At 41.9% G+C, this 10,182-nt stretch overlaps 1 long non-coding RNA gene across 2 annotated transcripts in view; it reads left to right on the plus strand.

Annotated features, from left to right (window-relative positions):
- Nucleotides 1-7,151, plus strand: part of LOC132368076 (uncharacterized) — a 36,241-nt gene extending 29,090 nt beyond the window's left edge. Inside the window, exons 3-5 of one of the 2 annotated variants that reach the window (XR_009503916.1) lie at nucleotides 1,888-1,953; nucleotides 5,752-5,791; nucleotides 6,030-7,151. This is a non-coding gene — a long non-coding RNA (uncharacterized LOC132368076). Of the gene's footprint in view, nucleotides 1-1,887; nucleotides 1,954-5,751 lie in introns of both variants that reach the window. The other variant, XR_009503915.1, reaches the window with a different exon arrangement.
- The last annotated feature ends 3,031 nt before the right edge of the window (nucleotides 7,152-10,182 follow it).

Consider the following 10,182-nt stretch of genomic DNA (forward strand, 5'->3'; position numbering starts at 1 on the left):
GGAACGTTCTACTCTGTCCCTTTAAAGGATAGAAAGACCAACAGTCAGAGTCTAATAGTTTTTGCTACAACAGTAGAACAGGACACTTCGGGCAGTAAGCTCCCTCTCCTCGGGAGGGTGAGCTTAGACAGAGGTCATTATAGAAGGATGACATAGAAAAGATTCCTGTCTTTTTAGGAGAAAACACGAAGTCTTTCTCTTCCCGTGGCCTTTAAATCAGCTCTATACTATTTAAGATATAAGTGTGAAGTCCAAGTTGGAGTTAGCTGACTATCAAGGAGGAAAAAATTGCTAAGGGAAAGGGGTCAGGGACCTGCGGGTGGGGGAGACATACTAACAGGTTGTGTCACGCTATTGAAGGGAGAAGCTGTTGGGGTGTGTGTGTGTGTGTGTGTGTGTGTGTGTGTTGCTCAAAGCTAGACCCTGGTAGGCTGGGCTGAGCAAAAAGATTCGTGGAGAGGTGGAGAGAGGGAAGAGATGTCTTGCTGTCGAGATGAGGGCCAAAGAGTAAAGTCCTCAGATAACCTGGGGAAGCCATGCACTTGTGTGCTTTGTGGATACTCTGGAGAGGAAGATGATCTCCATGGCCTGGGCACGCAGGGCCGGAGCACAGAGAGAAATCACAGGGGTGTGTACAATATGAAGCTACAAAAATTACCTCAGCGAGGGAGTAGGCAGGGGGACTAGATGGAGGCAGTTAATTTTTTAAGTCAGCTTTATTGAAGTATAATTTATGTACAATAAAAGTCACCCTGGGGGAAGAGGGAATGGGCAGTTATTGCTTAATGGGGACAGTGTCTTTTCGGAGTAAAGAAAAACTTTTTGTGATGGTTGTGCAACACTGTGAAGATAAATAATGTCACTGAACTGTACATTTAATGGTTAAAATGGTAAGTTTTATGCTATATATTTTACCGTAGTAAAAAAAAAAGTCACCAATTTTAAGTATACAATTTGATGAGTTTTGACAAAGGTATACGGTCATTTAACCACCATCTTAATCAAAAAATAGAAAATATTCATCACCCCCAAAAGTTTCCTTGTGCCCCTTAGGAGTAAATCCCCCTCCCTCATGGCAAACACTGTCTACTCTTTGTCACTCTAAGTTTGCCTTTTCTAAAATTTCCTGTAAATGTAATCATAAAGTATGTAGTTCTTTTATGTCTTGCTTCTTTCATTTAACATAATGCTTTTGAAATCCATCCATATTGCTGTGTGAATCATGAGTTTGTTTCTTTTTATCGCCAAGTGGTATTTCATTGTATGGATGTTCCACACTTTGTTTATCCGTTTCCCAGTGGACAAATATTTGGATTGTTTGTCGAGTTGTTTTAAATGCCAGCATGGTTTAAATGCTAAGCTCCTGAGGAAAGAGGTTTCACAATCACACAAGGCTGAGATGCAAATGCTGACTACATGTGGTTATGAATCAAGGTCCATAGACAAATCCTTTGCATTTCTTATGACAACTTAACATCTTGAACCATGGCCTGCAAATGATTGTAAAAATCTCAGATTTTCCAGTTCCCTAGTTCCCAGATTTTATTCTATGAGCCATGCTCCACGTGGGTAGCTCTGCAGCTGGGGGTCTATGTTGACAGACTCTAAGAACACTGTGTAGCAGCAAAGACATTCTCCTGTTGGGACTTTCTACATTACTTCCCTAGTAATTGCGTGGAGATCCAAGGAGAAGTGTGCCAATAAAAGTTTTACACCATATTATATGTGACATAATAAATTTTGTTTTATATAATGTGATATAGAATTATATCACTTACCTACATACCTGATGCTCTTGTCCTTACATAAGAAAAAATTTCATTATATGTTCACAAAGTTATCATTTGTTCAAAATTACTTTTTTTTTCTATTCCTTCCCACTCACAGACTCCATAAATGACTCCCTTCCCTGGCTTTGGTGTCTCAAGAAATGTCTTCAGACTCTACCTGCAGGTACCTGGCCTTTAGGGGTCCTTGGCTGGGATCTGGTTTTAGAGTTTTGCTGTGACACCTCACCCTACTTCCCACCTCCAGCCTGTCCTATGAACTAGACATTTTAGACTGAACTTTTTTTTGCAGAGTGGCCTGGGATGAGAGGAAGTCCAGTAAGCTCCTTGCCTGTTCTGGCCTTCGGCCCCAGGCGCCAAATGGCAAACCTGGCTCCCTGACCCTGTCCACCTCGTAGATTTTCTTCAGCTCTCTGTTGAGAAGCTTGTGGCATTTAATGGAAGACTCCTCAGGCATGAACTCCATCTTCTAGTGGCCCCAGAAAGGCCTTAAGCACCCAGTGATGAAATGTCCAAGATCCCACAGCCTCCTGCTATGGTCCTATGCTGGCCAAAGGGAGAACCCATCCACCCTGGCCTGGGCTGCTCCTCCTGTGAAAAGTCACCAGCAACATCTTTAGTTTTCTGTCTCCTACAGATATGCTCAAATCAGGACTCACAAAATTCGAGGCTGGAAGGAAGGATAGTGCAGGGTTGGTGACCATGACGGAAATCTGTTGTTTTCCTCAGCCTAGTATCACTCTTTCTCCTGTCTTTTGGTAGTGACACTCCCATTCTTTAGGGAACTGTTCCCTCCTTATTTCTCTGTATGGTTCTGGTATAGGGACCAGTCCTAATGCCCTACCCCACACCCAAGCCCCACATGCAGAGCAGTGACCCAGCCTGGCCATTCAGAGCTGTTCCCTGTGATTCTTTCTCTTCCCTCACTCATAATGGAGATGTTAGATGTGATCCCAGAATTCCTAGCAACCGTGTCCTCCACAGTATGGAGAACATTGAGAAAATGAATCTTATAAGTAGGGAAATGTCTTGATTTTGCTTTGGGCACTCCCCCTTCATGATGAATGCAGTCTTGGTTAAATTATCTGTTAAGATCCCTACTCTCACCTGCCCAGGGCATGGGTATATGATCCAATAGAGGCCAATCAGACTCTCTCACAGGAAAATTTGAATCTTGAGCTGTGTGACACAAGAATTTAAATGTTGGAGCTGGGTCATCCTCACAGAAACACCCTGCAGAGACTGTCCATTAGTTCCTAGATCTAAATCCCTATATTTGCCCTGTTTTCTGACCTCCCAAAGACCCAATTGTTCAACTTTTTTCTTTATTTCTCTGAGCTATTACATAATTTTGTAATAAATTTCCTTTTTACTTACGTTAACCAAAGTAGATTTCTGCCATTTGCAACCCCAAAACCTTTAAACTAATAAATCTTGTGTTGCCTGTTGCCTCCATCTATTAATGTCTCCCCCAGTCATCACCATTGTGGGCTCCATGCCATCTACTATTATCCCATCACCAATCTGCGATAAACAGGGTTGGAAAATAGACTATGTCTCACAAGAGATTTAGGGGGAATGCTGTGACTCAGAGAAGTAGTTGCTAAAGCTCATTTTTGGGAAGCAATTCTCCATGGATCTTTCATGTTTCTGTACATCTTGCAAGCACAAGGACTGATTATTGTTGTTATGGATTATCTTTTTAAGGATGTTTGTATAACAAACAATTTTGGAAGATAGAGACAGTGCATGTTTGCTTTTGTCCATTATAAGTGGTCTGAGTGCTGTAAACTCAGGGTTTCTCTCTTGTAACACAATCTGCCACATGTATAGGTGTCACCTGGCCTTCTTTGAATTGCCCATGGGAGCTGGGGCTTGCAAAACTGGCACAAGTGCTGAGATCTGGTTACTGCTAGTGCTGTGAGTAGCAAAATGCTTTCTCTATGATCCAGTCTTGTGTGTTCTCCCAGCATCCATGAAATTGTGGCAGGCTGGCTTAGATTATAAGGATGGTAAAATCTCAGACTCTTCACAGTTCTTGACAGTCTTGGTGACCAAAGGGGATGTAGAGAGAGATGTGAATGAGGAAGGATGAGAAGCTCATAGGCCACCTGATTTTGAGGAAGTCCCTGGGAATTAGGAGTGAACATGTTGACCAAATTTTATGATCAATCAGGCATTAAATAGTTCTCCAATGTTTTTGTTTTTGTTTTTGTTTTGCCAATTATAAGGAGGAATTGAAGTGTTGCAGGCTGAGTACTAGGAAGTAAGTTGAAGGTCAACTGTGTGAAACAGTGCCTGGGGTGTTGCTAACTCTCCTCTGTGCAGGAGATTTTCTCATCAATCTGGTGGTCAGTTTCAGGTCTGCCCCCACTGTGATAATTAGTACTAATATTCACCCTGGATGGCAACAGCTGGACTGTTTTATGGCTCAGTCACTCCTACAGTCTCTCATGCCAACCTTAGACCCATTCAGATAAGAGCAAAATGTCTCAGGGTGTTTTGCAGTTGGTCCTGGCTGCTATAATGGAGCTGTGGCTCTTTGGGGGGAAACTCCCTTGGGAATCCACAGATGAGGCATTAACTAACATTTGAGTTCTTCCTGCCTGGGATTGGGTTTCTAATGCTGATGCAGGTAACCTATTGGAGAATGAGAAACTGACACAAAGAATTCTACATATATTCTTACCGTCAATTCTCAGCCCTGGAAAATTTACATTGGAACTAGATGAAGCCAAAGGGATATTTTTTTTAAATGGGGCAGCAAATACCTCAGGTTGAAGTAGTCTCTTTAAAAAAAAAAAAAAAATTGCCACTGTATGAGCCAAGCCCAAGTCAGCAGAAGAAAGTAAATCCAGTGACACCAGCCAGAAAAGAATGTGGCCATGGCTGCTGAGCCAAAGAGCTCCCAAAGCCAAAGTAGGCAGAATCAACCATGAGGGTCTTTACCCACTTTAAATTGTTGAACCAGCCCAAAGCATTGCAAGTTCATTTGATGGAGCCATGAACAGTCCCCACCCTGTTTGAAACTAAAAATAAAGGCCTTACTGGCCTAGAAGGCTCCTTCCCTCTGTACCCCTCCTCCTCTCTTCCCTCTCTGCCCTCACCTCGGCTGCTGATAGTACAGATTTTTTGTGTGTGTGGTATTAAATTATTTTTTAATATCTGTATTGGAGTATAATTGCTTTACACCAAAGAAGACATACAGAATACAGATATTTGATGGACCTTCCATGCTCCCTACCATCCACAGACAACTAGCTCTGGAATGACCTCCTCAAAAATTGACTCAAAAAATTTCTAATTCTACTTCCTTCACATTCTCCTGGTCCATGCACTTTAGTAAGGCAGTTTGGTCACCGAATGCTGCTATCCTCAGAAAGGGGTCACTTCCTCTTGGCTGCTTTCTGGGTAATGATCAGGACAAAAGGGGTGGGAGCTGATATAGACTCACTTTGAAAAACTGAGATTTTCTTCTGACCACTACTGGGCATGATATGTCTTTCTCTCCCCTAATAGCAATCCCAGGCCAGCCTGGTTGGTACACCCTCCAGATGGCAGCTCAGCCAAAATGGAGCCCAGGAGATTCAAACTTAATTCTGATTCAGCCACCTGGATTCTGTAGTTGGATGGACTTGGTCCTAGATCATAAGGATAATTGCCACTTGGCTGATCACACTATCACCAAATCCCCCTGCAGTGGTCCACACAGGTCAATGCGAGGGCCATAATGGGTTTGTAACTTTTATTAAAATGTCCAAGTCTTGCACCTTTTTTTTCTGAATGGAAGGTCTGGGTGTGATTAGGGGATAACTGCAAAAAAGGTGAAATTATCAGTACTGCAATTGGACACACTAATTTTGAAGCAATGGAGGGCTGACAACAGCAGCACTTGGGATTGGGAGCACTTTAGACCCCAAGAGACACAGAGCAGAGATGGATTTGAATGATCTTTGTTTTTCAGAATCACCCCTGGAGATTCCTTCATGAAGGAAAACCTCCTGGTAAGTTTCTCCCAAACCACTGCATGTGCGTTAGATTTTACTGACTGCTGGATCTGTCATCCTCTGCCAGATGCCTCTGACCATGATTTGACCACCATTTCCTCTAACCTTACTGAGAAGTCAATCAGAAACAACAGAGGATATCCCCAGCTCCTGTATCTTTCGCAAAAAAATCTGTTAACGTCTCCAGATATTTTCCCTACCCCCGGTTTCTTAACTAAGCCATTTCCTCTGATAGGTAAATGCCACCCAGCTGACAGTGTGGACAAATGGGGCAGCTTGTACTGACTGCCCTCAGGCAAAAATAAACAAATGAAACTACATCAAACTAAAAAGCTTTTGCACAAAGGAAACTGTCAACAAAATGAAAAGGCAGCCTACTGAAGATATTTACAAATGATATATCCAATAAGAGGTTAATTTCCAACATAAACCAAAAACTCAGTCAACTCAACATCAAAAACAAACAGCCTGATTAAAATATGAGCCGAGGACCTGAATAGACATTTTTCTGAAGAATATATACAGACAGACAACAGACACATGAAAAGATGTCAACATCACTAATCACCAGGGAAATGCAAATTAAAACCACAGTGAGATGCCACCACTCACCTGTCAGAACGACTACCTGCAAAAAGACAACAAATAACAAATGTTGGTGAGGATGTGGAGAAAAGGGAACCCTCATGCACTGTCAGTGAGATTGTAAATTCCATAGCAGCCACTGTGGAAAACAGTATAGAAGCTCCTCAAAAAATTAGAAATACAATTACCGTATGATTGAACAATTTCACTTCTGGGTATTTACCCAAAGAAAACAAAGACACTAATTTGAGAAGATATACACACTCTAATGTTCATAGCAACATTATTTACAATAGCCAAGACATAGAAGCAGCCAAAGACTCCACTGATAGATGAATGGATAAAGATGATGTGGTATATGTACAGTGGAATATTACTCAGCCACACAAAAGAGAAAGCTTGCCATTTGTAACAACATGGATGGATCTAGAGGGTATTATGCTAAGTGAAATAAGTCACACAGAGAAAGACAAATACCATATAATCTCACTTACATGCGGAATCTAAAAAAACAAACTAACTAACAAAATGAAAAGAGACTCATAGGTACAGAGAACAAACGGGTGGTTGCCAGAGGGGAGGGCCATGGTGGAGGGGTGAAATAGGTGAAGGCAATTAAGAGGTACAAACCTCCAGTTATAAAATAAGCCATGAGGATGTAAATTACAGCATAAGAAATATGATCAATAATATTGTAATAGTTTTGTGTGGGGACAGATGGTTACAGGTGTTCATTTCATAATATATGAAAATGTCAAATCAATATGTAGTACGCCTGAAACTAATATAATATTGTATGTCAACTATATTTCAATTTTACAAAGCAACAAATGTTTAATGTAGAGAATAAAAAAACACTTCATTGAAAACAAAAATATTTCTAAGATCCTACTACATTTGTGCATTAGGAATGCAATACCAAACAAAAACGGACATGGTCTCTGTTCTCATGGAGTTTAGAATTGAATGGAAAGTACACAGAAGAAAAGTCATTCATTTATTCATCCAACAAATATGTGTTGAGCATCTGTTTTTATAGACAAGTGAAATTTGCTTATAATGCCAGTATTTACAATTCACTGTTATATTTTGTTAAGTAAGTAGGCAGACAGCAGGCAGAAAAGTAGAAAGATAGATAGATAGATAGATAGATGATAGATAGATAGATGATAGATAGATAGATAGATAGATAGATAGAAGATGATAGATGATAGATACATAGAGCGAGCACATATTCAGATTACGTGGACAGCCACATTCTGGGTCCCAGCTAGCCCTAAAAGAGCTGTGTCAGGTCTCAGCCCTGAATCTCTTGTTTTCCTCTGGGTCCATCTAAAATGGTTGTCTCAGGATAGCCTCATCCACCAAAGGGTAGACAGCAGAAGCAAAAAGAACTACAATCCTGCAGCCTGTGGCATGAAAACCATATTCACAGAAAGACAGACAAAATGAAATGGCAGAGGACTATGTAGCAGATGAAGGAACAAGATAAAACACCAGAAAAACAACTAAATGAAGTGGAGATGGGCAACCTTCCAGAAAAAGAATTCAGAATAATGATAGTGAAGATGATCCAGGACCTTGGAAAAAGAATGGAGGCAAAGATCGAGAAGATGTGAGAAATGTTTAACAAAGACCTAGAAGAATAAAAGAACAAACAACTAGAAGAATGAAAGAACAAACAAACAGAGATGAACAATACAATAACTGAAATGAAAAATACCCTAGAAGGAATCAACAGCAGAATAACTGAGGCAGAAGAACGGATAAGTGACCTGGAAAACAGAATGGTGGAAATCACTGCTGAGGAACAGAATAAAGAAAAAAAGAATGAAAAGAAATGAAGACAGCCTAATAGACCACTGCGACAACATTAAACGCACGAACATTCACGTTATAGGGGTCCCAGAAGGAGAAGAGAGAGAAAACGGACCCAAGAAAATACTTGAAGCGATTATAGTGGAAAACTTACTTAACATGGGAAAGAAAATAGCCACCCAAGTCCAGGAAGTGCAGTGAGTCCCATACAGGATAAACCCAAGGAGAAACATACCGAGACACATAGTAATCAAACTGAAAAAAATTAAAGACAAAGAAAAGTTATTAAAAGCAACAAGGGAAAAATGACAAATAACATACAAGGGAACTCCCATAAGGTTAACAGCTGATTTCTCAGCAGAAACTTTACAAACCAGAAGGGAGTGGCACAATATATTTAAAGTGAAGAAAGGAAAGAACCTACAACCAAGATTCCTCAACCTAGCAAGGATCTCATTCAGATTCAACGGAGAAATCAAAAGCATTACAGACTCCCTCTTGCGAGAGCACCAGAATCACAACTGGCTGCTGGACAATCATTGACAGGAAGACCCTGGACTTCACCAAGGAGGATACCCCACGTCCAAGGACACAGGAGAAGCCACAGTGAGACGGTAGGAGGGGCGCAATCAGAGTAAAATCAAATCCCATAACTGCTGGGTGGGTGACTCACAGACTGGCGAACACTTATACCACAGAAGTCCACCCACTGGAGTGAAGGTTCTGAGCCCCACGTCAGGCTTCCCAACCTGGGGGTCCAGCAACGGGAGGAGGAATTCCTAGAGAATCAGACTTTGAAGCCTAGTGGGAATTGATTGCAGGACTTCGACAGGACTGGGGGAAACAGAGACCCCACTCTTGGAGGGCACACACAAAGTAGTGTGCGCATCGGGACCCAGGGGAAGGAGCAGTGACCCTGGGGGAGACTGAACCAGACCTACCTGCTGGTGTTGGGGGGTCTCCTGCAGAGGCGGGGGGTGGCTCTGTTTCACCGTGGGGACAAGGACACTGGCAGCGGAGGTTCTGGGAAGTGCTCCTTGGCGTGAGCCCTCCCAGAGTCTGCCATTAACCCCACCAAAGAGCCCAGGTAGGCTCCAGTGTTGGGTTGCCTCAGGCAAAACAACCAACAGGGAGGGAACCCAGCCCCACCCATCAACACTCAAGTGGATTAAAGTTTTACTGAGCTCTGACCTCCACAGCAACAGTCAGCTCTACCCACCACCAGAGCCTCCCATCAAGCCTCTTAGATAGCCTCAACCACCAGAGGGCAGACAGCAGAAGCAAGAAAAACTACAACCCTGCAGCCTGTGGACAAAAAACCACAGTTACAGAAAGATAGACAAGATGAAAAGGCAGAGGGCTATGTACCAGATGAAGGAACAAGAAAAAACCCCAGAAAAACAACTAAATGAAGTGGAGATAGGCAACCTTCCAGAAAAAGAATTCAGAATAATGATAGTGAAGATGATCCAGGACCTCGGAATAAGAATGGAGGCAAAGATTGAGAAGATGCAAGAAATGATTAACAAAGACCTAGAAGAATTAAAGAACAAACAAACAGAGATAACCAATACAATAACTGAAATGAAAACCACACTAGAAGGAATCAATAGCAGAATAACTGAGGCAGAAGAACGGGTAAGTGACCTGGAAGACAGAATGGTGGAATTCACTGCTGCGGAACAGAATAAAGAAAAAAAAGAATGAAAAGAAATGAAGACAGCCTAAGAGACCTCTGGGACAACATGAAACGCAACAATATTCGCATTATATGGGTCCCAGAAGGAGAAGAGAGAGAGAAAGGACCAGAGAAAATATTTGAAGAGATTATAGTCGAAAACTTCCCTAACATGGGAAAGGAAATAGCCACCCAAGTCCAGGAAGTGCAGAGAGTCCCATACAGGATAAACCCAAGGAGAAACACGCCGAGACACATAGTAATCAAAGTGGCAAAAATTAAAGACAAAGAAAAATTATTGAAAGCA

Source organism: Balaenoptera ricei, chromosome 1, assembly GCF_028023285.1.
Source record: "Balaenoptera ricei isolate mBalRic1 chromosome 1, mBalRic1.hap2, whole genome shotgun sequence".
Lineage (NCBI taxonomy): Eukaryota > Metazoa > Chordata > Mammalia > Artiodactyla > Balaenopteridae > Balaenoptera > Balaenoptera ricei.